A 24,806-nucleotide genomic window follows, 5' to 3' on the forward strand; every position below is an offset into this window, starting at 1 on the left:
TGTTTCCTTCCCTTCTCAGAGCATTTAAGTATTAGATACATTTATCTAACTGCCCAAACGGTTCCCCCGCTCTGCACTGCTAGCGTTTACTACTTCCTTTACCACTTCCTATGTCGTGGAACCTGTTTCCTTCCCTTCTCATAGCATTTTAGGATTGAATATACATTAATCTAACTGCCACGGACGGTTCTACACTACGCTCATACTTTACAGCTTCCTAATTCACTTCCTACATCGTGGGCCTGATTTCATCACTTTCCATAGCATTTTAGTATTTTAGATACGTTAATCTAATCACCACACACATTCCCCACACTCTACACTGCTAGCCTTTACTACTTCCTTCACCTCTTCTTAAGTCGCGGACCTGTTTCCCTCTCTCTCTTCCCATGGAATTTTAAGATTGTAGATACTTTAATCTAATCGTCATATACAGCACTCACTCAGCATAGCTCGCCTTGACTACTTCCTTCGCCACTTCCTAGGTCACAGACCTGTTTCCTTCCCTTCCAATAGCATTTTAGGATTTCAGATACCTTAATCTAATCGTCATAAACAGTTCCCACACTCCGGACAGCTCGCCTTTACTACTTCCTTCACCACTTCCTACGTCGCGGACCTGTTTCCTTCCTTCCCATAGCATTTTAGGAATGTAGATACCTTAATCTAATCGTCATAAACAGTTTCCACACTCCGGGCAGCTCGCCTTTACTACTTCCTTCACCACTTCCTACGTCGCGGACCCGTTTCCACCCCTTCGAATAGCATTTTAGGATTGTAGATACCTTAATCTAATCGTCATAAAGAGTTCCCAAAGTCCGGACTGCTCGCCTTTACTACTTCCTTCACCACTTCCTACGTCGCGGACCTGTTTCCTTCCCTTCCAATAGCATTTTAGGATTTCAGATACCTTAATCTAATCGTATTAAACAGTTCCCACACTCCAGACAGCTCGCCTTTACTACTTCCTTCACCACTTCCTACGTCGCGGACCCGTTTTCCTCCTTTCCAATAGAACTTTAGGAACGCAGATACCTAAATCTAATCGTCATAAACAGTTCCCACAGTCCGGCCTGCTTGCCTTTACTACTTCCTTCACCACTTCCTACGTCACGGACCTGTTTCCTTCCTTCCCATAGCATTTTAGGATTGCAGATACCTTAATCTAATCGTCATAAACAGTTCCCACACTCCGGACAGCTCGCCAGTCACCTTGTCTACTTCCTTCACCACTTCCTTCGTCGCGGATCCGTTTTCCTCCCTTCCCATAGAACTTTAGGAACGCAGATACCTAAATCTAATCGTCATAAACAGTTCCCAAAGTCCGGACTGCTTGCCTTTACTACTTCCTTCACCACTTCCTACGTCGCGTACCCGTTTACCTCCCTTCCCATTGAATTTTAGGAATGCAGATACCTAAATCTAATCGTCATAAACAGTTTCCACACTCCGGACAGCTCGCCTTGACTACTTCCTTCACCACTTCCTACATCGCGGACCTGTTTTCCTCCCTTCCCATAGCATTTTAGGATAGTAGATACCTTAATCTAATCGTCATCAACAGTTTCCACAGTCCGGACAGGTCGCCTTGTCAACTTCCTTCACCACTTCCTACGTCGCGGACCTGTTTTCCTCCCTTCCCATGGCATTTTAGGATTGCAGATACCTTAATCTAATCGTCATAAACAGTTCCCACACTCCGGACAGCTCGCCTCGACTACTTCCTTCACCACCTCCTACGTCGCGGACCCGTTTTCCTCCCTTCCTATAGAATTTTAGGAATGCAGATACCTTAATCTAATCGTCATAGACATTTTCCACACTCCAGACTGCTCACCTTTACTACTTCCTTTACCACTTCCTACCTCACGGATCTCAAGCTAGTGTCGTCATTTGATTATATTTATAATCCATACCGTTTCTATTCTAGTATCCGTGGAATAATGCTATCAGCTATTTCTTTATCTACTGCATTCAAAAGTCAACAGCTGATCATATGTCTTTGTTTATGTGTCAAATACTGCTTCCATTAGGATTACATTGAAACTTTGAGACCCAGTGGGGCGGATTCCTGAGAGACTTTTTTAACGCCATATAGATGTTGGCACTCACCGATATGGTCTTTATCACCATGCAAAATTTGAAAACGATTGATTCAGCCGTCTAGGAGGAGTTTGCGTATTACGAAATGCATAAGAGTCGACGAATAAGAGCTTCGCTCGCTTCGCTCGCTCCGCTCAATAAATTTAAAATAATGATGTCACTAGCCTGAATGTAAACATTATTTAACATTACCTAAAGGAGCTGCCAAACCATATGTAAATGTAATTTCATTATTATAGGATTGTTTCGGTAACTGTACTTCATTTGTTTATGATCTAACTATACTGAGTCTGTTTGTTAATTATACTTAAATATACTTAATTTTGTGAAATGTTGTAATAATATTTATTTATTTTTATAATAATTCATTGTAAAAGAAATCATTCGATGGATATAGGAAATAATCAACATTCTATATTGCCTTATCAACCTAGGCCCTTATCCTGAGCTATGAGGTATATTCTTTTGATTTATTTGTTTGTAAACAGTAATATAATCCCCCTGCCCCAGCAAACCTATAGACTGAGCGAATTCCCGTTTGCCTGATTATAATTTCACTAAAATATGTTAGAAAATTGCCCTATTAACATGTTTGGAACTATTGTAATAGGTTTTTGTTTACAGTGCAAACCATTAAACACATTCTTTTATTATAGGGATATGTGTGCTACACTATAGGATACCGTATAAATTAAAAGACCATATTTTCTTAAACCGTTTCCTCTCCCATCACTGCAATGATCATGTTCTACTTATATGCCAACCCCGTACGAAGGACGGGTATTCTACTAGTTATTAATAAAGTTGAGAATACTAAAGGTTCTACAAAACAAAACATTGAATAATAAAAATACCCCAGGCCGCAGCAAACGTGCCGACTAAGCGAATTTCCATTTGTCTGAATTGATTTTCAGTTAAATATATTTTAATAACATTAGGTTTAACGAGTACCTAGGTTTGCTGCTACAAGGAAACTAATAAAGTGTGTTTTTGAGTAAAATATTGATAGCTTAGTACAAAATAAATAAATTTGCTAAGTTTGATCAAAATATATCCATAAACAAGCATACTACAACATTTGACAATATTCCCCATAAGAATAACATGGGAATTTTAAATTTACAATTTTTTTAATTTTCTCCGTTACTAACAATCGAACAAAAATACTTTTATATACTAAATTATTTGTTTTTTTAAGCTCTTTAAAAAGGTCTAAAGAGAAATCGGGAAATTTTGTGTTTTGAGGGTCAAAAGTGAGAAAAACCAATTTTTACCCCATAAAACCCCCTGTAAAGCCCCGTTCCCATGGTCCGACCGATCGTGCTGGTTCGCGAACTCATTCAAGTTTATCCCGCTTTACACCTTTAAACCAAATTTCATCAAAATCGGACAAAAATTACTCAAGTTATCGCGTTCACGGACGTATATATATATAAGTCTATATATATATATATATATATATATATATATATATATACATATATAAAAATTTGAACGAATGGTGTTTTTTGCCTCTGGGGACATCAAAATGAAAAAGTAAATCGGTCCCGGGTCTAGGTCTTACCGTGCCACCTACGGTAATAGCTACTTCCCTATAGGGAAATTCGCTAATACATTTGTATGAAAGTAACAGATAGATTGACAAAATTGTAAAACGATCGTATAATATCTAACAATATCAAATTATTTACAGTATCATGGTTACAACTTTTAAACTACTTTTGTTATGACTCAATGTTAACCTCTTTAGGACCTTTCATTTTATGCTTTTGTTAGTGGGGACTGGTTAAAACACCACAGTAGGTTTTACAAATATGATTGTGAGATGATATTATAATCTGAACTAGATTATGCGTGTTGATAATAATATGTATTTTAATTTAAGTACTTTAATTGATTCGGTTATATGTTTACCTCATATAACATTTGAACATGGATTGAAACATTAGATGTCTTTGGAATACTCTGAGAGTGAGAAGCAAAACATAACTTTCAGCAATGATGCATCGAAATCTACCTTTACTGACTGATTCAGAAATGTAATTGCAAAATATTTTGTCAACATGACTAAAATGTTAAAAAAATAGATGTATCAGCACGAAATAGTTTGTAAGATAAAAAAAACAGTCTAGGACAACTTATATGGCGTTCTAACCTCAAACATTGTTATTGTTTCAGTGTACAAATTCAATTGATACAAAATAACTACGTTACCAATTTATGTTTGTAAACAAAAATCAATTTTTTTAATGGTTGCGTAATAGCTATTTACATTACAAGTGTAGTAAGAGCGTTTTTACTTCACGCAGGTGAATGTTGTGCAACGAGCGGAAGCGAGTTGCATAATTCACCTAAGTGATGTAAACAGCACTCTCTTGCGTAACGTGTAACGTACAAGATTTTACCTGACCCGACAATAAACATGGGTTTACGTACAATATTTTTCATTTTCCATTTCACTCATCTTCTATCAGTAACGTTCTTTTACTAACAAAAGCTAGGTTAGGTAGGAAAATACTTTAAAGCATGATAATAACACTCAAGCGCACAGCTGATTTCTAGCGTTGAACATCGTTGGCTCCATAGAGTCATATTTTTTAAGTTAAGCACTCAATGTTATTTAAATGGGTTTCTTTACATCACCGAGTGAGTTTTTGATACTTTACATCACTCGAGAAGTAAGGAAGTTGTATACATCACGCTTGGGATAGGGAAGTTTAACATGGCAGGTTAGGTAAAATCAATTTAAATTATTATTTACTACACAAATTATTTGTAATGTAAAACATTGTTCAGCACTCGGAGCAAAAGTATATTATTTATGGTACTTAAATTGTTTTATAGTACGTGGCAGTATAGTATTATTAGTTTATTAGTTGCTTGTTGCACTGTTCTACACACTGCTCAAGCTCTACAACTCATTAAGTGGCATCCTGTCCACACACTGTTGATATATACAGTACTGAATTGTGGCATGGTGCCACTATTTCGAGTGTAGGCTGGCGCGAGAATTGGCAACGTAGCATTTGGAAAGTTATAGTTCCGGCGGACGGCGCGAGGCGCGCTAGCTACCTGTATGGTTTCGTGTTCCACAATTCGGTGTGTACCTGCGCTACTTAAACTCACATCAACGAGTTCAAAAATACTCAATTGTGGCATGTGATGTTTAAACGACGTAATAATGCTGGAAAACCTCAAAAATGATCGAATTAGCTGTGGCACCCTGAAAAAGGTGCCACAATTTTTGAAGGTGCCACAGTACGGCCGTGTGCCTGTGAAGGATGCCACTATTCGGTGAATACAAACACACACACACACACACACACACACACACACACACAGACATCACTTCAAAAACCACTTTTTTGGGTCCAGGGGGGCCCAAAACGAATATATCCACTCAAAACTCAAACTCGAAAATTTTGACGAAAACAATACTTTCTCCATATACTATGGTATAGGGGGAGAAAGTAAAAATGAAATCAACATTTACAATATTAAGTTTCTTCCCCTCTGTATTTGCTTTACATAAATAAAGCTCTTTACGAGGGCAGTTAAAACAAAATTTGTTATGTGTGGAATAAACCCTTTGAGAAAAAAGTGTTATCTAAAAAAAAAAAAATATTTCAGCAATTAATTCGTTATAAAATACTCCAGACTCTAAACATAAGTAAGACTCCCTTTGCCATACTGCGTGTTGTTGTGGTTGTTTAACAAGAGTATTAACAGAGTATTACAAAGTACCAAACTACAGACTATTACAGAGTATACAAGAGTATACAGAGAGTATACAGAGAGTTGTATTACAGAGTATACAAGAGTATTTAACAAGAGTCATTTAGTTTGAATAAAATATTTATCCTTTCCAGAAAGATTACTACCTTTCTTAACTGTATCTAAGAAAAATTTACAAACTACTAATTCATTAACAAATACCCTAACTGAAGGAAACTTATTCCACAATGAATATTTGGGTACACAAGAACGAAGTCGAGAAGGCGTTAGGAGAAGTTTCCTGAAATCTTGAATAGAAACTTGTATCAACCAGTAACACGGATTTGAGAGAATTCAGAATTACTTGTTCTTGCAGAACGAATAACAACGCATACTAAAAGAACTAAAATAATGTTATAATAAGCTACGAAATTCTTATAAATACTCAACTTTTATCGGTGATAATATTGCCTATTAATGGTCAATCTTTATACAAATACGCAATACTGTTAATATGACTAGAGTTTTAGTCAATGATAAATTTCCCATTATTAATTCGAAACCGTTTTTAAAATCTATACCAAATCGAACGAAAAACTATTCAGTAGGTTGGAACAAATTGTGTTATATGTAATCCATTAAAATAGTGCCGGAAATAGAATCAAGCTAGAAAGGATAAACTCGGTCGAAAACTTAATTTGGTAGTGTTTATTTAATCTAGTTCTTGGTATTCCACAAACAACCTGGATTAAATCATGGTATAATTTGTTATTTATAGAGCGAAACAAATAATGAAGTACGAGGATGTTTCGTTTGATCTCAATTTTATATTTAGATACATTTCTAGGATTTAATGTCTAATCTTGGTTAGTGTAAATAAATATTAACAGCCTTTTGTTGTGTTTTATCTTTTTTACAATTACTTACATACATAAATTTAACTAAAATGATGCATTAATTTTTAAATCCTTTATACACTATACAATCTTTTTAGTGATTAGATAAATAATGAAATAAAACAAAATGTTGTAGACTGCGCGTAAAAATTACTATAAATATTAACAGGCTTAGTAAACCGTCCATACTTGTATGTCATATGTTTATTTTGGTGTCGCAAAAAGTAAAATTGTTGCACAATTTTGATATTGATGTAAAAAATGTCTCTATATTGTAGCGAGTCATACAAAATTTTTTATGATTTAGTTTCTCTCGAATTCCGTCGTCCCACTAATCCTACGTTGCTTATGGACGCACCACAACAATACAGCTTTTTCAGTATTGTTTTCAGTATTAAATGTTCTGCAAATATACGTGAAAATGATTATGCTATGATAGTTTTACATTTTGCCAAAAAATAAAAGTTACTTTCCCATTGAGAATTCAACTTGTATAAAATATTTTGTGCACATATTTTTACTTTCTTGTTATAACTTGTAATCCGATTGCTTTAAGATATTTTTAAATACAACGGTACATTCCTATACCTAACACCGTTATTATAAAACCATGAATAAACCTAACTGTATACAGGGTGATTGATATAAGTGTGCCAGCCGTTTTATTCGAAAACTATAAGAGATATCAAAAAAAGTTAAATGGTAAGTGCCTTGGATTTTTTATTAAAAAAATTATAGTCAAGTCAAAAAAATTATTTTAGCCGCCATTTTTCCAATATGGCCGCCAACTTTGATTTTTCTTATGGAACACCCTGTATTTTATGATGTATTCTGGTAGAAAAGGTAATTTTAAGACAATTTTATTCTTGTGATTTTGTTCATAAACCTAACCGTTTCAAAGATAATAATGGTTTAAGTTGTGAAATTTTGAATGGTTTTCGAGCAAAACAGCTGGCATGCTTGCTTCCGAAACTCTTTCTCATGCAGAAATTTCAAAACTTTAACCATTATTATCTTTAAAACGGTTAGGTTTATGAAAAAAATCACAAGAATAAAATCGTCTTAAAATTACTTTTTCTACCAGAATACATCATAAAATACAGGGTATTCCGTAAGAAAAATCAAAGTTGGCGGCCATATTGGAAAAATGGCGGCTAAAATAATTTTTTTGACTTGACTATAATTTTTTAAATAAAAAATCCAAGGCACTTACCATTTAACTTTTTTTGATATCTCTTATAGTTTTCGAATAAAACGGCTGGCACACTTATATCAATCACCCTGTATATATATATATAATTTTTTTATTTAAACAAATTTTGGTCAAGTTGAAAAATAATTTTAGCCATCATTTTTTCATTATGGCCGCCAACTTTGATTTTCTTACGTTAGACCCTATATTTTATAATTCTTTTAGAAAGTGAATGCAATTATTTTTTTTGCATTTTCTCTCTAAACCTTTTAGGCCTGCAGAGTGTTAAAACTAAGAAAAATGACTTGCGGTGTACATTCTGCGTCATGTAGCTAGCTCCTAAACGAGTAGGTTTAGAGAGAAAAGAATAAAAACGTTTTTGAATTCATTTACTTTCCAAAAAAATATAAAACATATGGTCTTGAAAAAAAAAACTAAAAAAAATTTAATAGTTTTTTTAACTTGACCAATAACAAAATCAAAGGCAGTTGCAATTCAACATTTTTCATATCTCTTATAACTTTCTAAAAAAACAGCTGGTGCTATTATATCAATCACCCTGTATAGTTAGTACTATAATTTTTTTAAACTAAATTTTAATAAACTTCCAAAAGGAATTGACGTTAAATGATAATAACTTAAATTAACATTTTATTTTTTTCGAATTAATTCAGTTACATTCGCTACAAACGTATTAATTGTGTTTTAATGATCCCAGAGATAACTCACTGTAATTTTCTTGCAATGTCCTAGACCAGTTGTTAAAAGCTTAAACGGTATCTTGAGGAGAGGCAAGGAGTCCAGGCCGAGTGAGTTGAGTTCTAAATTATTCAGACTCAAACTTGAGAAAGCTTTACAGAACACAGCGTAAAAGAAACGTTATATATTGCAAAACGGAGTCTTAAAGAGCAAAATACCAAACATTGTTGTAGTTGTAATGTTGGTTATGGCTACATTTAAGAAAGTTATATTTCATTTATTTATTTAATGGATTTATTTACTGTAATATATATTTTTGTCTAATCATAAATGTATGGAAAAGATACTATTTCAAAATTGTTCTCCTGTTATAACTATTCAGTATTCACAAGCTAAAACTCTTCATTTACTTGATTATAAATAGTACCATAATAGCTCCCTTTTTAATTTTACTTACAAAACTTTGTATCTCCGCCCTTAAAGAAATTTGTTAAACATTGAAGACCTATTTACTGTCAGCGAAGTCGAAGTATGTTTGAAAACATTCAATTTAAATGCGCATATTTACATTCTGAATGTATGTCTTATGTCTCGTGCCTTCCTACAAAGAACATCTCTACGTCCTCAATAACTTCGTTTCATTTTATTTCCTGTAGGTAGTAATAATTTGGGGGTTGACGTTTTTATTACATTTCAATAAGTTGAAAAAAAAATTAAAAAAATTTAATTTTAATTCATAAAAGCTCCTTTTCGAATTTGACAGTCAGTATGTACAATTATGGATTTTATATTTAATGATAGGAGCATTGTTATTTAAGTTATACTGTATTTTTTATATATCTTCCATATTTTATTTGTATAAAAAATCAGTTTTACTTCCTCTATGAGATGTGCAAATATATATTTTCTTTATCATTGAAACAATACCACTATTCATTATAATATATAAATCTAAATACTATTAATCATATCATGATTTATAATATTATTGTTTTTTATTTTTCTGTAATATGTTTCCAAAATTATGTTTTATTTAATTTTATTTATAATAGCTAACCCTCCCTTCGTCTTATTACAAATCTGTGAATTCGAAAAACAACTTGTATAATTAGTCAGGTAATTATTAAAGTATGTTAATGGATATCCATGTGAAACATTGCTTCAGCATGCATAATACAAATAATCATACCTTAATAAATCCTACGGAGAAAAATGATAAAAAAAATACTAATTAAAAATAACAAAAAATTATAATACTGAAAATTATAATACAGAAAATTACTACTATCTCAAGTTAAATATATAAAAGAGACTCGACAATTGAAGACAGGACTTTTTACTTGACCTGTTCCCTTTCATTAAATATTCAGTACTGTGGGGTCTACTGCACATTGATACGTCTGTCCCTTAACTTATAACTGAAACTTTTCATGGTAGCAAAATTAACATTGTTGACTTAAATGGCTTATAATAATTGACGTCCATTATTTACTTATGATATTCTAAGGTAAACATAATTTATTGTATATGTACTGTCAATACATCAAGCGCGTTTTCAACACGTTGTATTGGATGACATTGAACTTGATCAAGTAGGACAATTTTGTTTGTTGTAAAATAAATTAAAGTTTTCAAGTTTTTGCAATGATTCGCCCATTTTATGCGAAGGGAAGTCATCGATGTGAAACGATTTGTTCAGTCCATTTTTATCAGCCTTTTGGTTTTACTAATATATTAGATTGTGTATAATTTACAACTTGAATAAAATAGATCATATCAGTTTTTTTTTAAAAAAAAGAATACTACAGGGGTTTTGTTTAAGGAATGGAGAAACTGTATCAAATAGCAAGACGGGTAATTTCAACACACATAAGAGGGAAAACCTCTTGGGAAACATTTGTAATATACAGATTTTGTATTGAGGTTTTGTTTGCACACACAAACGCATTAAAATTAAAAAAAAAACTTTCTTAGTGTATAATTATTATATTATATTATGTTTTAGTAAACAAACAGAAAAGACTAGATTCAATGCAAACGTTCGTTCTTTTTCTTTAATTCATCATGGAATTACCTTAAGTAAATTTATGAAGTCAAATTTTTCAAATTGTAGTTAAAAATCGGCCTATTTATCCATATTAACTGCTATCGGAAACAACTAATTCAATTATTCATGAGTTAGTTTTTCACAGTTGAGTACTACATTAAGAAACAGTGAACGTTAGCTAAATAGATTATTCATTCCCTTGGCTCTAACTAACAAGATCTAGGGTCCATTAATTATTTCAAGCCATGGGAGCGTACAGAGTATTACCTGTGTCCCTTTATAGTTAACTGTCTTAGTTTGTAATGATAATAAATCATCATAGCAATAAGGCTTAAGGTGAATGACCTTCATTATTATTAATATAATTTATGAATAACATTTAATTACTACCCATACAGTATTTAACGTAATCTAAATGTAATAATGCCATATTTTCTCACTAATCTTTCACTTGAGCTCTAGTCAAAAAGAGTAACGTTGCCATCAATTAAGAAACAAAAAATCAGTTTTATAAATAAAACTAGATGCTTAACAGCAATGCAACCGATTATAAAAACAAAAAAGGAACGAACATAAATGGTTTTTTGAACAGATCAGTTAATTTTGAAAATATATCAAATCATTAGACATCTAGTGCCACAGCTAATGTGGGAAAAATATCTGCGTTACAATTTTAGAAAATACAAAAAAATAGAAAGAAGATATAAAAAGTCCCTTTGTTTAAAAAGGGTGAAAACGAGCCTTATCAATATGTGAGATAAAAATTCCCTCACAGCATATTACATAATCTAAATGTAATGATGTCCTATTCTGTCATTTATTTTTCACTTGAGCTCTTGTCAGAAGGTGTAACTTTGACATTAGTTAGAAAACACAAACTGTTTCATAAATAAAACAATACACGTAACAGCAAGATTAGGTCACTAACATCGATTATGAAAGCAAAAAATGAATGGACATAAATTATAAGCAATTAGTTTTTAAACGGAATAAATTATAACTTAAAAAATGCTAAAGCGAATAGGGAAATAATTGCAATAAATACCCCTTTAGGTAATTGTTAGTAATACTCTACAATTTTGGAGGAAAAAAGGTACGAAGTTCCTTTGCTTAAAAAGGGTGACAAATGAACCATATCAATCTGTAAGATGTGTTCCTGACTGAGGGCATAGATAACTGTGTGGTCAAGTTTATCTGTTTATATGAAAATCCTTTTGCACAAACAATTTCTGATGCTTAACTATTTTTTTCACCTATTTCTAAATATTAATTAAAAAACTTTCAATAAAGATTTGATAAACTTTGTACGGAACATAGGATTGAACATAATGGTGTAACGGTTTTTAAAGAAACTTAAAACAAACTGAACTTAAAAAACCGCTTGAATATTCCTTTATATAGCTACTACAATACTAAATATTTATGAGTACTGCAATACCAAAAGAACGTTTATACATACATGACAGTTTGGACGAATAGTGTTTTTGACCTCTGGGGACATCAAAATAAAAATTAAAAATAAATCGGTCCCAGGGCTAGGTCTTATACCTACGATTAGACATTCCATCCCCATGTTAAAGTTGTAGCCAGGTTTTTAATAAAATTTTTCTTAGTTGATGTGAGCCACCTACAGATTGCGCTGATCTAAATTACTGATTTCTGCTGATTACACGATGGTTTTTACCAAGTCAAAACTGATGGAACGGCTTATTATGAGCTATAGCAGTTGTTGTGACCCAGCAACTATGTCAGTAACAAAAAATAAGGTACAAAATAGACTTTTAGACACTAGCGCAATCTGTGACTGGCTCACACAACTACATTCTTTTTTAGTAAAAAAATTGCGATAGCTGATCCGTATAGATGGGATGTCTTCTTCTGTATCCAATAGTTAATGCTACGATGATGAGGTGACACATACGATAAACTTTCTCCCCATGAGGAAAATTTACTAAAACTAGTTTAACAAAATGCTATGTTAAGTTTTTCTCTATAAATTCTCTGATAACAGTGCAAATATTTTAGGTTTGGCTTGGTGTCATCTTATTCTAAGGCATTTTTTCAGCAACCTCATGATAAATATAATTTTAAAATATTTTTAGGAATTTTTTAATAAGTTGTTATGAGAAAATAAAAAACTACGATTCCGTAGTGTAACTTTACTTATTTTAAGCAAAATAGTTTTGTAAGTCAAACATGACGGTTTCAACCTTTAACCTAATGTTTAATAACTCCTCAAAAACAACAATGCAGACATTATTGACATTTTATGACATTAGTGTCAATATAGATTAACGTACAGGATATACAAAGTAGCCAAGCAAGAAAACATTTGCTAAACATATACTTTCATAAGGTAAATATAAGGTTTGTATTCTACGCAAGTTCCTAAAGGTCAGCGAGTTGTGAAACAATTAAGCTTATTTAAGGTTTAACGCCCGTCTTAAACTTTACGGAACGCGATCCTTCCAGACTTTAATTGCGGTCGTAATAAGTTAAAGTTTTGTTTATTTCTTCACTCTGAACACTGTGATGGAATGATTGTAGTGATTCTGGAATATTAATAAAAACACACTACATATTTTCCCTATAATATCTTTATTGAATACAAATTGTTCCTGAAATTAATTTACTTTTTTTGTGAATTATTTTAAATCTTAACCTATTTTCAGCATTTATTGATTGAACTTTGTAATACATTAATTTATGTTAATTATCCTACGATAATATGTGCATTTTTTAAACTCTAGTGTAAAAGTTCACTGAGCAAAAAGGATCCGTTTAGTTTATTATGAAAATACAAATTTGTGTTTTAATAGTCGAAGATATTTTAAAACTCTAAAGATATTTGTAAAAGTAATGCAAAAAGACTGCTAGGTAACTTTAAAATTAGTAATTAGCTAGATAAACTTGTTGAAGTACACACTTGACAACCCCAACATTTACCACACTAAATAAAACTGTTTGTTATAGAAGGCAATAAATTCGATGGACATCAGAGACCAACCAACCAATTTTGGCAATCCCATGATATCACGGCGCTTTTAATTGGTTTTAAAGTTAGATTGATACTTCTTTATAGAATTGCATGTTTTTATTGCTTTCATGTATCTATAGGAAAGCCTATATAACAATATTTTTAAGTATTACTGATCAAAATAACTTTTTTGTAGACTTTCTTAACAATTTTGTCTAGGTAAATATAAATTTATTTTTTATTCATTAGGGATACCTTTTAATTTTAAAATGTTAACTACCTTAACACAGTTTGGTTGGTGTCAAAGGAAAGCTTTAAGAATTCGACTACTTGAAACAAAATGCTATACATTCAGGACTCACTGTCATTGACCTTGTTTTTAATTGGAATGCATCTGAATATTTTCTTTCCAGGCAACTTATTTTTGACTAAACTTAAACAAAACTATATAAGTATATTCTAAGAATTTTTAAGTAAATATTTAGTTTACCCATACTCAATAATTAAATGCCATTTCTTTAAGCTAAATGTAGTATGTTTTATTTTGATCATAGACTGATTCGTTTCAATAATACCCTTTTTATTTATATATCACCTCTAAGATTGAGTTTTAAAATAATAATTATTGCTTATAGATCATTCTCATCCCTATCTTTTATGAAAAGTTATAAGGACGTCCCTAGCTTGTAGGAGCGCGTTAAATTTCTTGATTAAATTCACGTGTATTTTTGGTCTTATCAACCTTAGAACAGGATAAAACATTTATGTGCGTGTTTAACTTAATGTTATGTTTTATTGCATACTGTGCAATGTGGAAATAGTATTATATATTTAAAGGGTACTGCTTTCAGATATAGTCATAATTTAAGCCTTGAAGTAGCATGTCAAAGCGCCATCTTGGGAGCCACATGGTGATATAGGTTGGCACGAACCTCTTGTGGTCCGCATAGGAATTGTGTATAAAATAGATATTGTGTACCAAGCATTCGATCACAAATATATGGTAATATGTGAGGAGCTAACAAATGTCAGGCAATATGTAAATGCAACACTGAGATATAAAAACATTTAGGAAAAACATAAGTACAATACCTTTAACGTGTTTACGTAACAGGGTTATAAAAAACTTTAAGATATAAAATATACATAAGATAATGCCTTAAAATATAAAATTGTTGACAACTTTTGTATAAGCCCATTGAAGTTCAATTTAAAGTCACAAATAATAACATGGGCTACAAGTGTATAACCAAAAATGCATATTTTGCATCATAGTAAATCCAAATGTTCAATGCCACTATAAAAATAAATAACGGGTAAATTAAGATTATAAATAAGTGCCCTGCAGCTACAAATTAATTTAAATTGTTTTTTATACTGAACACTTTTATAAATTGCAAAAAACATTATCTAAAACTCTTTTCAACATCAAAGATACATTTAACATTTAAGATAAATCTCTTTGGAAAAGGAATTGGTCATATCTGGAATGGAAAGTTAGCCGAAATAAAAAAAAAAATGGAAAGTTTAAATGCATAACATTTAAATAGAAACGAAGATACCAAAGACACATTTTAGTTTTTTTGAAACATTATGAATATGCTTGATGTATAAGTAAATAAGAAATGAAATCAAATTTGTGTTCTTTATGACATTCAAGGAATGAAACAAATACTTATATTCCACAGTAACCATAAATACCACTTTAAAAATGAACCATTGATCATTTGAATGCAATAAAGCCTATAATTACGTAGAATTAACATCGGATTACAGTGACATAATGTATTTCCCGTCAAAAAAGGTTTGTACACACAATTACACAAATACACACGGAACATGGCGTAATTCACAAGGCGCAAAATACATTTCTAGTTCAATCAAAGAAGATAAACAAAATAAAAGCACTATTGCTTATTTTTTCGTCAATATTTTTCCAAGGACAGTCTTACAATAATTCACTATGTACTAGACACTCTAGCACCTATGTATAGACAGGGTCTCTTCCCTATGACACTGTGTATACATAATTAGCTTGGTCCTTGGTGAAGTAATGAACATCAGAATGCTTTGATCCTTAGTTCAATAGATACACTGATCTGCCAACCATTCTATTGAACCGAACATACCAGTCCACTACCTTTAACTGTGACCAAAATTAATAGGAAAAACTAAAGGCCTAATAGATTCGTTTTTTTTCTCAATAAATAGCTTTGGATGTTTTAATCTAACAAAAGTACATTTGCTAAATGAAAAATTAAAAATGATAAGGTATGAACTCATCCAGGGGTTTCTAAGAAGGTTTTATATATAGATATGATGAATAGGTCTGCTTTAATATTAAAAATACAAAGTAGTAACACAAACAAAATAGAATAAAAAGGAACCTCTTCTTTAAGTAGGTGAGGAGAAACGAACTACTCCTATTATACTATATTACGGAAAGTAAATCAAATAAACGTCGTATAACACTTAAATCATACATTTACGTATACACTGTTACTCACAAGATGGTAAATATAAAAAAAATATGGTAATCGGTGATCGATTTCGATTGGACACTCCAATTGATCAGACTAAATAGGCGAATGGTGTCAAAAAAGTGTCTTTTGCTACAGTCACCCGTCAAAGTTGGCTTCCTTGTACTGTTTATAGTACAGAAAGCTGCTAATTGCTGCATATTTATACTTTGCCGTACGGTTTATACTTTGCCGCACATCAGGATTCCAACGAAACAACACAAAACAGCTTGGTTTTATTATGCACGTAATCCGTGTACGCTTGGAAATAGGTTGGCAACACTTAAAGATAATAATACTGTGAGCAGCTGATTGACCATTATAACTACGATTTAACCTGTCATTTCGTGTTTATAGTTTCGGTAATTCTGAACTTAATACATTTTTCTTCTAAACGCTTTTAAAACATTCCTACGATCTTAATAAACAAGAAAATACCTTTAAAGCATTTTTTTGGGCCCGGAAACCACTTCAAATTACAATCACATACGGAACTATATTCTCAAAACGCTGAGCTCATTTCTTGCCGAGGAAAAGTAGCGGAGTGATACGGACCGGGTACTACTTTCTCTAGGGCACCTATTCGTGTTGCCAGCTGAGCCTAAAAACGTGTTGTATAGTGTTTAAAAAACCTAAATATTTATATGCTTTATAGTGCCTGTAGGAAAAATATAATGTGTAACACGAGTGCAAAAGGCCTTTGCCCACTAGTTATGCAAATAACTATTTTTCCTTATAGTGTGCAGGAAAGAAAATTGTAAACGTGTTTAATAACATGGTGCATCTGATGCTTGCGTTTCCATGGTTACGTGTAATATCACGTTAATAACGTTTCATCGTACTAATATGTGTTAGTCCGCGAAATATGAAGCCAAACATTCCTGGGAAGGTTTTGAGAAGAACTTTCTATATTGAAGTTAAAAATGTAATGCTAATACATAGGTTGGATTTTAATATCACAATATTACAAATACCCCCCTCATAGCAAACCTGTAGACTAAGCAAATTTCCATTTGCCTGATTTGAATTTCACTTAAATCTATTTAAATAACATTAGGTTCCACACGCACCTAGGGTTGCTGCAACGCGGAGGTTAATAAAGTTTGTTTTTCGTGCAATGTTGTTAGCTAACTGTAAAATAAATAAATTTGCCACGTTTTGTCAAACTATATCCATAAACAAGCAAACTATAGCAGTTTACTTATTCTACAAAAGAATAACATGGGAATTTTAAATGTACAATTTATTGAATTTTATCCGTAACCAATGATATTGTAAAATAACACTTCAATATACTAAATTATTTGTTTTTTAACTCTTTAAAAATATTGAAAGAGTAATTGGGAATTTTTATGATTTGAGGGTCGAAAGTGAGAAAACCCAACTTTTACCCCATAAAACCCCGTTCCCATAGTCCGATTATTAGAAAATGTTCTTTTAAGGTGTTCGTTCTCCTGGCTTGATAAATGTAATCAAGTCGCATGTTTTAATTCATATGTTTATTTTAAAATTGTTACTTTTGTAAACAAACATGAGTTAGTTTAATGTTTTAAAAGAAAATAACCTTGTGTTACTTTAAAAGTGGTTTTAACATTACAATAATTTTGAGAAAACCACTTATTTGGTAGGCAAGTGTTTTACGCCGATCATGCTGGTTCGCCAACTCATTCAAGTATACCATCCCAAACCTCTAAGCCAAACTTCATCAAAATCGGACAAAAATGACAAGTTATCGCGTTCACGGACGTATATAATACATAGCAAAATGAAAAAGTAGATCAGTCCCGACTCCAGCTCCTACCGTGCCACCTATGGTAAAAGCTACTTCCCTAGGATATTCGCTAAAAGGAAAAGGTTCCAACAGTGTGAAGTAAACAGCCAATAATTTACAATATTTTAATATGCATGAACAGCACTGGCTCCAACCACACATTTACTCTTTGTAAAACAATGTTTATAGAATGAAGTATAATACAAGATGCTGGCGTTATCCCAAATGGCCGTCATAAACTTAAGGCCTTGCCAGGGCTAAGACTGCAAGATTATTAAGGGACCGAATTAACCACAAATAAAAAGATGTATATTTTCATGCGATAGGATACGGTCTTGGGATTGAAGTTTTGAGTTTTTGTCAATTCCTGAAAGTAGGTTCATTTGATATCTATTCAGACAAAATACAGATATTTAACATTGAAAACTGCTAGCCTGCACAATTAAAAACTAAAGTAAAAAATCTATTGATTTGATTTATATTAAGAAAACTTGATTTTGCCTTGCGTAAAGATGAAAATTATTAGTTTATAATCTTCACACTCTCTCATTATTAGTTTTAGTTCTAATTGGAAAATCAGGTATTGAATGCAAGCAAAAAACAGTAAGAGAGAGTTTGTAAAAAAAATTAGATTCACAAGAGTTTTAAACACTTTCTTGATTTATTATTTGATTATTTTAAAGGAAATACTAATTCAGTATGAAGTATCTTGATCGGTGTTAAATTCATCATCTAAAACCATTTTCTGGTTCGAACTTACAATGAATATTCCTGTAAATGGGACGTAGGAGTTGTTAGCAGAAGTTTCCAATAACTTCAGCAGAAACTTGTAACGGCAACAAAGGTGTCTGAGAACGGGGGTGACTGAACTCCTTATTCTATGTTCTTGCACTAAAAGAGGTCAAACTATATTTATATGCAACAAAACAACCTTTTCATGTTAACTCATAACTTCATGTTAACCTTCGCCTTAACTCATAGTCTTAATACAGCTTATGTGAATTGAGTTTATCACTTATCCACAGGTGTATAGTGGCTTTTATTACCTTATTACTCTCCAAAACGATTCTTTGTAGTTTTTTATGACTACAGATGTTTCTTATGGAGCACATCATCGGTTCTAAAGAATGTTTTAGACAGTAACAAAATAATATATACATAAGCCCATACACGTTAATTATGACGATCTAGAGGCTATTGCATAATGATATCGATGGATGTTCTTTCGATCTTCTTCTAAGCCTATTACATACTAGTAGACATTTCAAATAGTGAAAGATCATTTATTTGAAAAGACAACAAATAATTTTTTTCAAGCAGTAAGTTTTACTATATTGTTACGTACTATGCAGCTATAAGCCAATTGACCAGGCTATTATTTCAGTGTGAACATCACTTTTAATGCTACTATAGAAAAGCAAAATAATAAAACCAATTTTTTGACAAAATATGTAAATAATGTTGGTATGGGCTGACTGTAGTGTAAGGGGAGTTTAAATGAAACTATATGCGGGGTAGCTTAGTGGTTATAGTGCTCGCCTAACAATCAAAAGGTCTCTGGATCATTCCTAAGAATAGTTGGTTAGTTTTTGAAGGTTCTAAGCTGGTTCTTCGATCATTTGGCATTTGTTTTCTGATAATTGGACTCCAAATAAATGATCCTGACTAAAGGAACAGCTGATTTTAGTCAGTAGAAAAGCTACACAGATCATCTTTACGCCATTCTACACTCGCCCTTCATTCACATTTTAAGTAAAACACACACCTAGGTGACCATCTCAAACGGTGGCATAATAATTATATTTCATTTCCAAGATTTCCCAGGAAGTTTGGATTAGGATTTACCATTTTAATATCATTGTTAAATACATAATTATTCCAAGATTTTCCAAGAGTTTTAGGATTAGGTTTACCATGTTAATATCCTTATTAAATACTTAATTAGTTGCCCAGTTGCTCTAAAATTACAAAACTGCACTAAAACAACACGAAAATACCCTAATTTAATCATTAACGGCTATTTAAAATTTTCAAAGTGGAAAATGTAGATTCATATTGTATTCGGTAAGATATGAATAACTCATATAATGTTCATGATGTAAAAAAATATATACATTTAAAATATTCCATTTTAACCTTCAAGTGAAAAATTATAATATTTAATTTAATAATGCATTTCCAATAAAGATAATTATCCTCACAATCTATTCACATTACTCGCGTGGTTGAATTTTTAACAGACAATTTCATTTTCAATCAACATCTGTGTTCTCTCATTTAAACTTACAAATCCAACAAGTCTGCCACAGCCCATGGATTACCTATTTTACCTTAACTAAATAATTAATCTGTAATTTAGTTTTTAACAGATTTCACACCTGCTTATGTTTAACAAAAAGCTTTCAGATAATATTCCATTTAACTCAACTTGCAGTTATTTAGTCATTAGACATTTTGTTATACATTAATTTTATTAGTTGCAATCTATTCGTATAACAAGTTATTTCTGACACTTAATATGGTTTATAAGATTTTTATTTTCGTAAGCTGCCAATCAATTTATAGACATTATTAAATAAATATGAATATAAATGTAAAATAATTCTATAAACAAAAGCTATGTTGAGGTTTTCAATGATAACAAATGTTTAAACGAGTTTTATTTCTTTTTTGTAATTTTGGTGTGAACGTAAACCATCCTTTGCTTCATTTATGTTAGCTTTGCTCATTGTTACATCATATTACACCATGTTACACCATATCGTTACATCCATTGATTTAAATTAAAAGCGCTCAATCACTAAAAACTATATCAAGTAAAAATCAATGCATAAAATGATCAATACTTTAAACATAAGTTTCAATTAGATACCTTTGATAAAAAATGTATTGATAAGATTAGCTAAGGTAAGATATAGTATTTTTATGCCAATTTAATGGATAAAATTATCAAAAATGTTATTTTCGAATAGTTACTACATTCAAACGTGTGTGGCAAAAAAAAAAAAAACGTATAAAGGACTTATATTTTTCGACTGTATGCTTTGTAGGAAGATTAGGGTGATATATGTACATCCTATACTTTTATGTATAGGGTGTGTCTCACCCTATTTCCATATGTGGGTCAGTTTGTGTTTTTCAATTAAAACTCTATAACTCTGAAACGGCTTAAGATAAATTATTGAAGCTTAGTGAGTAAACTTGAATTAAAATGATCAAAACCTTACTACAAAAATGAAAAGTCTCAGTTTTTTTATTGTTATTTGTATGAAAGTGATAAGTGATTACTGTTATTCATAGTGAAAGTGTACACTGCAAAGCTTCAAAAACATTAACGGATGTTTCCAAGAACGTTGTGTTAACTTTTCTGCCAGGTTAATTCAAACTACAGAGAAATAATGAGAGTATGAACTTTATCCTGTTGGTTCGTAGTTTCCTTTGTAAGTCCAACTAGGTAAATTGCACTTGGTCATACCCAAATATTTTTGGCTTGTGCTCATCAATGTGTTTAGATTTAAAAGATCAAACTCTATTCAAAATCCATTTTATCTATAGAATAATTTGAGGGGAAATAGTTACACTAACGGTACAGGTGTAGTTTAAGTATTTTGACATTTTACTGCTTATTCTCCTACTAAATTTATCTTTACTAAAACGAATATTCGTGTGAACGTAAACGTGATTGGGAGGCGTTAGAAGTTTCCCAATATCTTGAATGGAACCTTGGAACAAGCTTTCTGAAAAAAATAGGTGACTGAATTACTTTAACTTGTCTAAAAAGTAGCAATCTTTAGGACAAGAAGTACACAAATTTAAATTATAATTTTCATTTTTATTCAATTTCATTTGGTTAAACGGCATAGATTGGTTGGGTAGAGTGAACTAACTTTAGGCATACTTTGTTAAGAGAGAACTATTTTCCACAAATTACAAATAAGGGTGTTTGCGCTTTAAAAGTCAATCATTTACTGTACGATGTCTAATAATCTGCTAACACATAATAAATATTATGTGTACTATTATAACTATTATAAATACTATTATACTATTGTTTAATAACACTTATTGTGACAAAATGTAAGATTTAACATGGTCTTTTTCACAAACCTTATTTATTGACGTTTGTAATGCAATTTACTTTGTCGACTGCAATAACAGAATTATTATTATTATTATTATTATTATTCTAAAAACAATAAAAAATGTATTATCTCTTACAGCGATGTGCAATGAGTTTAATTTTGTCCAGTTTCTTCAAAACATTAAATACTCTGGGTGTATTCTTTATTGAAATCAAGGTGAGAATCTTGACCCTCAAATTCTAAGAAAGTTTTAGGTTTATTTTAGTGATGAATAATGTTCGCAATAATTGTTTAACAACAACGATCCATAACTAACAATGAACTTGAAACTTAAAGTACACATTTATCACCCTCCCAGTAATTTTACAAAGAACGATTACCATTAAATGGCAGCTAAAATCGCTTAAGTTTAAGTTCTTAAAAGATAACGTATGGATTTCATTATTATGTATGTCTTGTGAGGGGATCAATCACAATTCGAAAACCTATGAATACTGTCGGGAAGGTATGTAAGAAAACACCCAATTTAAATGCGCATATTTACAATCCAAATGCAAGTCTAATACGTCTTATATACATTGTTTACGTCTTACAATATATTCAGCTGTAAACAAAACAGTTTTTCTTTCGTGGTTGACTTGATTTCGTCCTTAACTAATGCAATTAACAGAGATATAGATTTTTGAGTTAATCCAAATAATGAAGGCGGTTCATTAATAAAGTCAGAATTTTATTTTAGTTGTATGAGAAAAATAATAAAATATTTTACTTCCAACTAATACAAAACATCATAATAAAGTTATGTACCAGTATGCATAGGGGACATCTGTTGGTTTGGTAAAATAAAACTACCATTTTAACAAGTAGTGTTTTAATTTAGTTTTTTTTACTTCATATACAGGGTTAGTAAAAAGTGTGTACACCCCTGTTATTTTTGAACGGTCCATACTAGAAAAACTAAACTCGGCACACCTTTATGACATGTTATGAAGTACTTTTTGGGCATAACCACCACTTGGTGCACATCCCCAAAATGGGAGATTTTGGGGGAAACTCAAAAATTTCAAATACAAAGACCCATCGTGTGAACCATCCTGGTAAAAGAAAACCAACAACACAAATTATAGGTCTCTATCTCGATCCAGTAAAAAATGGCGTCATTGTATTTGACATTTTTGAGTTTCCCCCAAAATCACCTATTTTTGGGATGTACACCAAGTGGCAGTTATGCCCAAAAAGTACTTCATAACATGCCATCAATGTGCCGGGTTTAGTTTTTCCAGTATGGGTCGTTAAAAAAAATAACAGGGGGTCTCCACACTTTTTACTAACCCTGTATACACGTAAGAAGGTTTTAGTTACATTTAATTTATTTTTATTTTCTACATTTTATAAGTTTTTGTTTTATGTAAGCTTATAGGCTTAGTAATATATCAATGTAAGGATGCTTACAGAGCCTACAGTATATGTAGAAGTTTCGGATGCCAGATAACTAACTTTGTAAAAGCCATTTAGTTTTACCATACTACAATAGTATCCATTAACAAAGAGAAAGGTATATCAACGGATTTTAGAACAGAAACTATATGAACCATAAATACAGGGTGAGGCAGTCAGAGCACCCCAATTTTCTTTCGTTGTGACACTATAAGTAAAGCAACAGCGAATGAACAGCTGTGCTTATAACATCAATTAAGCTATGCAATTTTAGTAAATATTATGCCTGAGGCTATTAACACTGAGATTTTGATGTGGAAACCTATATTTAAAATAGTGATTCTTGTGCAACCCAGAGATTGTTTGGACCACATTCCATCCTTGGTCAACATGGCGCTGTTCCAGATTGGAAAACAATTGTGAATTGGGTAAACTTATTTAGGATTAACGCTTGAACCTAAAACTAATCGGTGGGTACCACAAAACTCGTTGTACACCAGCAAATGTTGAAAGAGTGTGAGTCGCAGTAACTCAAAGTCCAAAGAGATTTGTCACGAAGCATTTGTCGTTGAAAGCTTTACGTTGACACCTTTTTTTTGGAGGGGGGGGGGGTTATTCTAACAAGCTACTTAAAGTTTTAGGTATTTCAAAGTCATCCCACAGATTTGCCTGAACCGAAGCCAAGAATTGTCCAAAAACTAAAGTGATTCCTGAAGAAATGCCGGAGGAGTATTTAATTGTTTTTTCAAGTGACTAAAAAGGAATGTCAAGTAGGATAAGGACGTAAATTGCAGGATTTTGTTTTCAATAAATTGAAAAATGACTTTGTTAAGTTGAAATGGCAAAAGATGAGCTGTGTTTTGATGTGCTATTTATATCCTTCGGGTGAATATTATTGAGTTTGTACTACTTATAAATTGGGGCGCTTTCATTGCCCCACCCTGTATAAACAAATGACGTAATCGGTTGAATCTTATATGTGGAAAATTTGTGTCACTTCCATTTAAGTAATAATAAATACTTGTTTGATTTTGTGTTAGTGACGCCATTTGTTTATGGTTATGTTCCAAAGTGTTTCAGTTCTAAATATTAGCAAATTCACCCAAAAATAGGGATATTAAAAAAACATTTTATTTAATTTTATTTAAACCAATACTTCTAGTTCCTTGTGAAGCTCCTGTAATTTTTCCTTCTCACCTTTGGTGTCTGAATCCTAAAAAATATCCTAAAACAGAAAACTGTTATTATTTGGAAGTCAAGAATGTACAATACATTAAATATACTATAGTGACAGTCTTTAGTAACTTAAGTTTAAGGTTTACATTGTTCAATTTAATTAAAAAAATTACTTCTACGGATAATTTTAATA

The sequence above is a fragment of the Macrosteles quadrilineatus genome, unplaced genomic scaffold (genome assembly GCF_028750875.1).
Source record: "Macrosteles quadrilineatus isolate MER2022 unplaced genomic scaffold, UCM_ALF_1.0 Scaffold_1__1_contigs__length_201487025, whole genome shotgun sequence".
NCBI lineage: Eukaryota > Metazoa > Arthropoda > Insecta > Hemiptera > Cicadellidae > Macrosteles > Macrosteles quadrilineatus.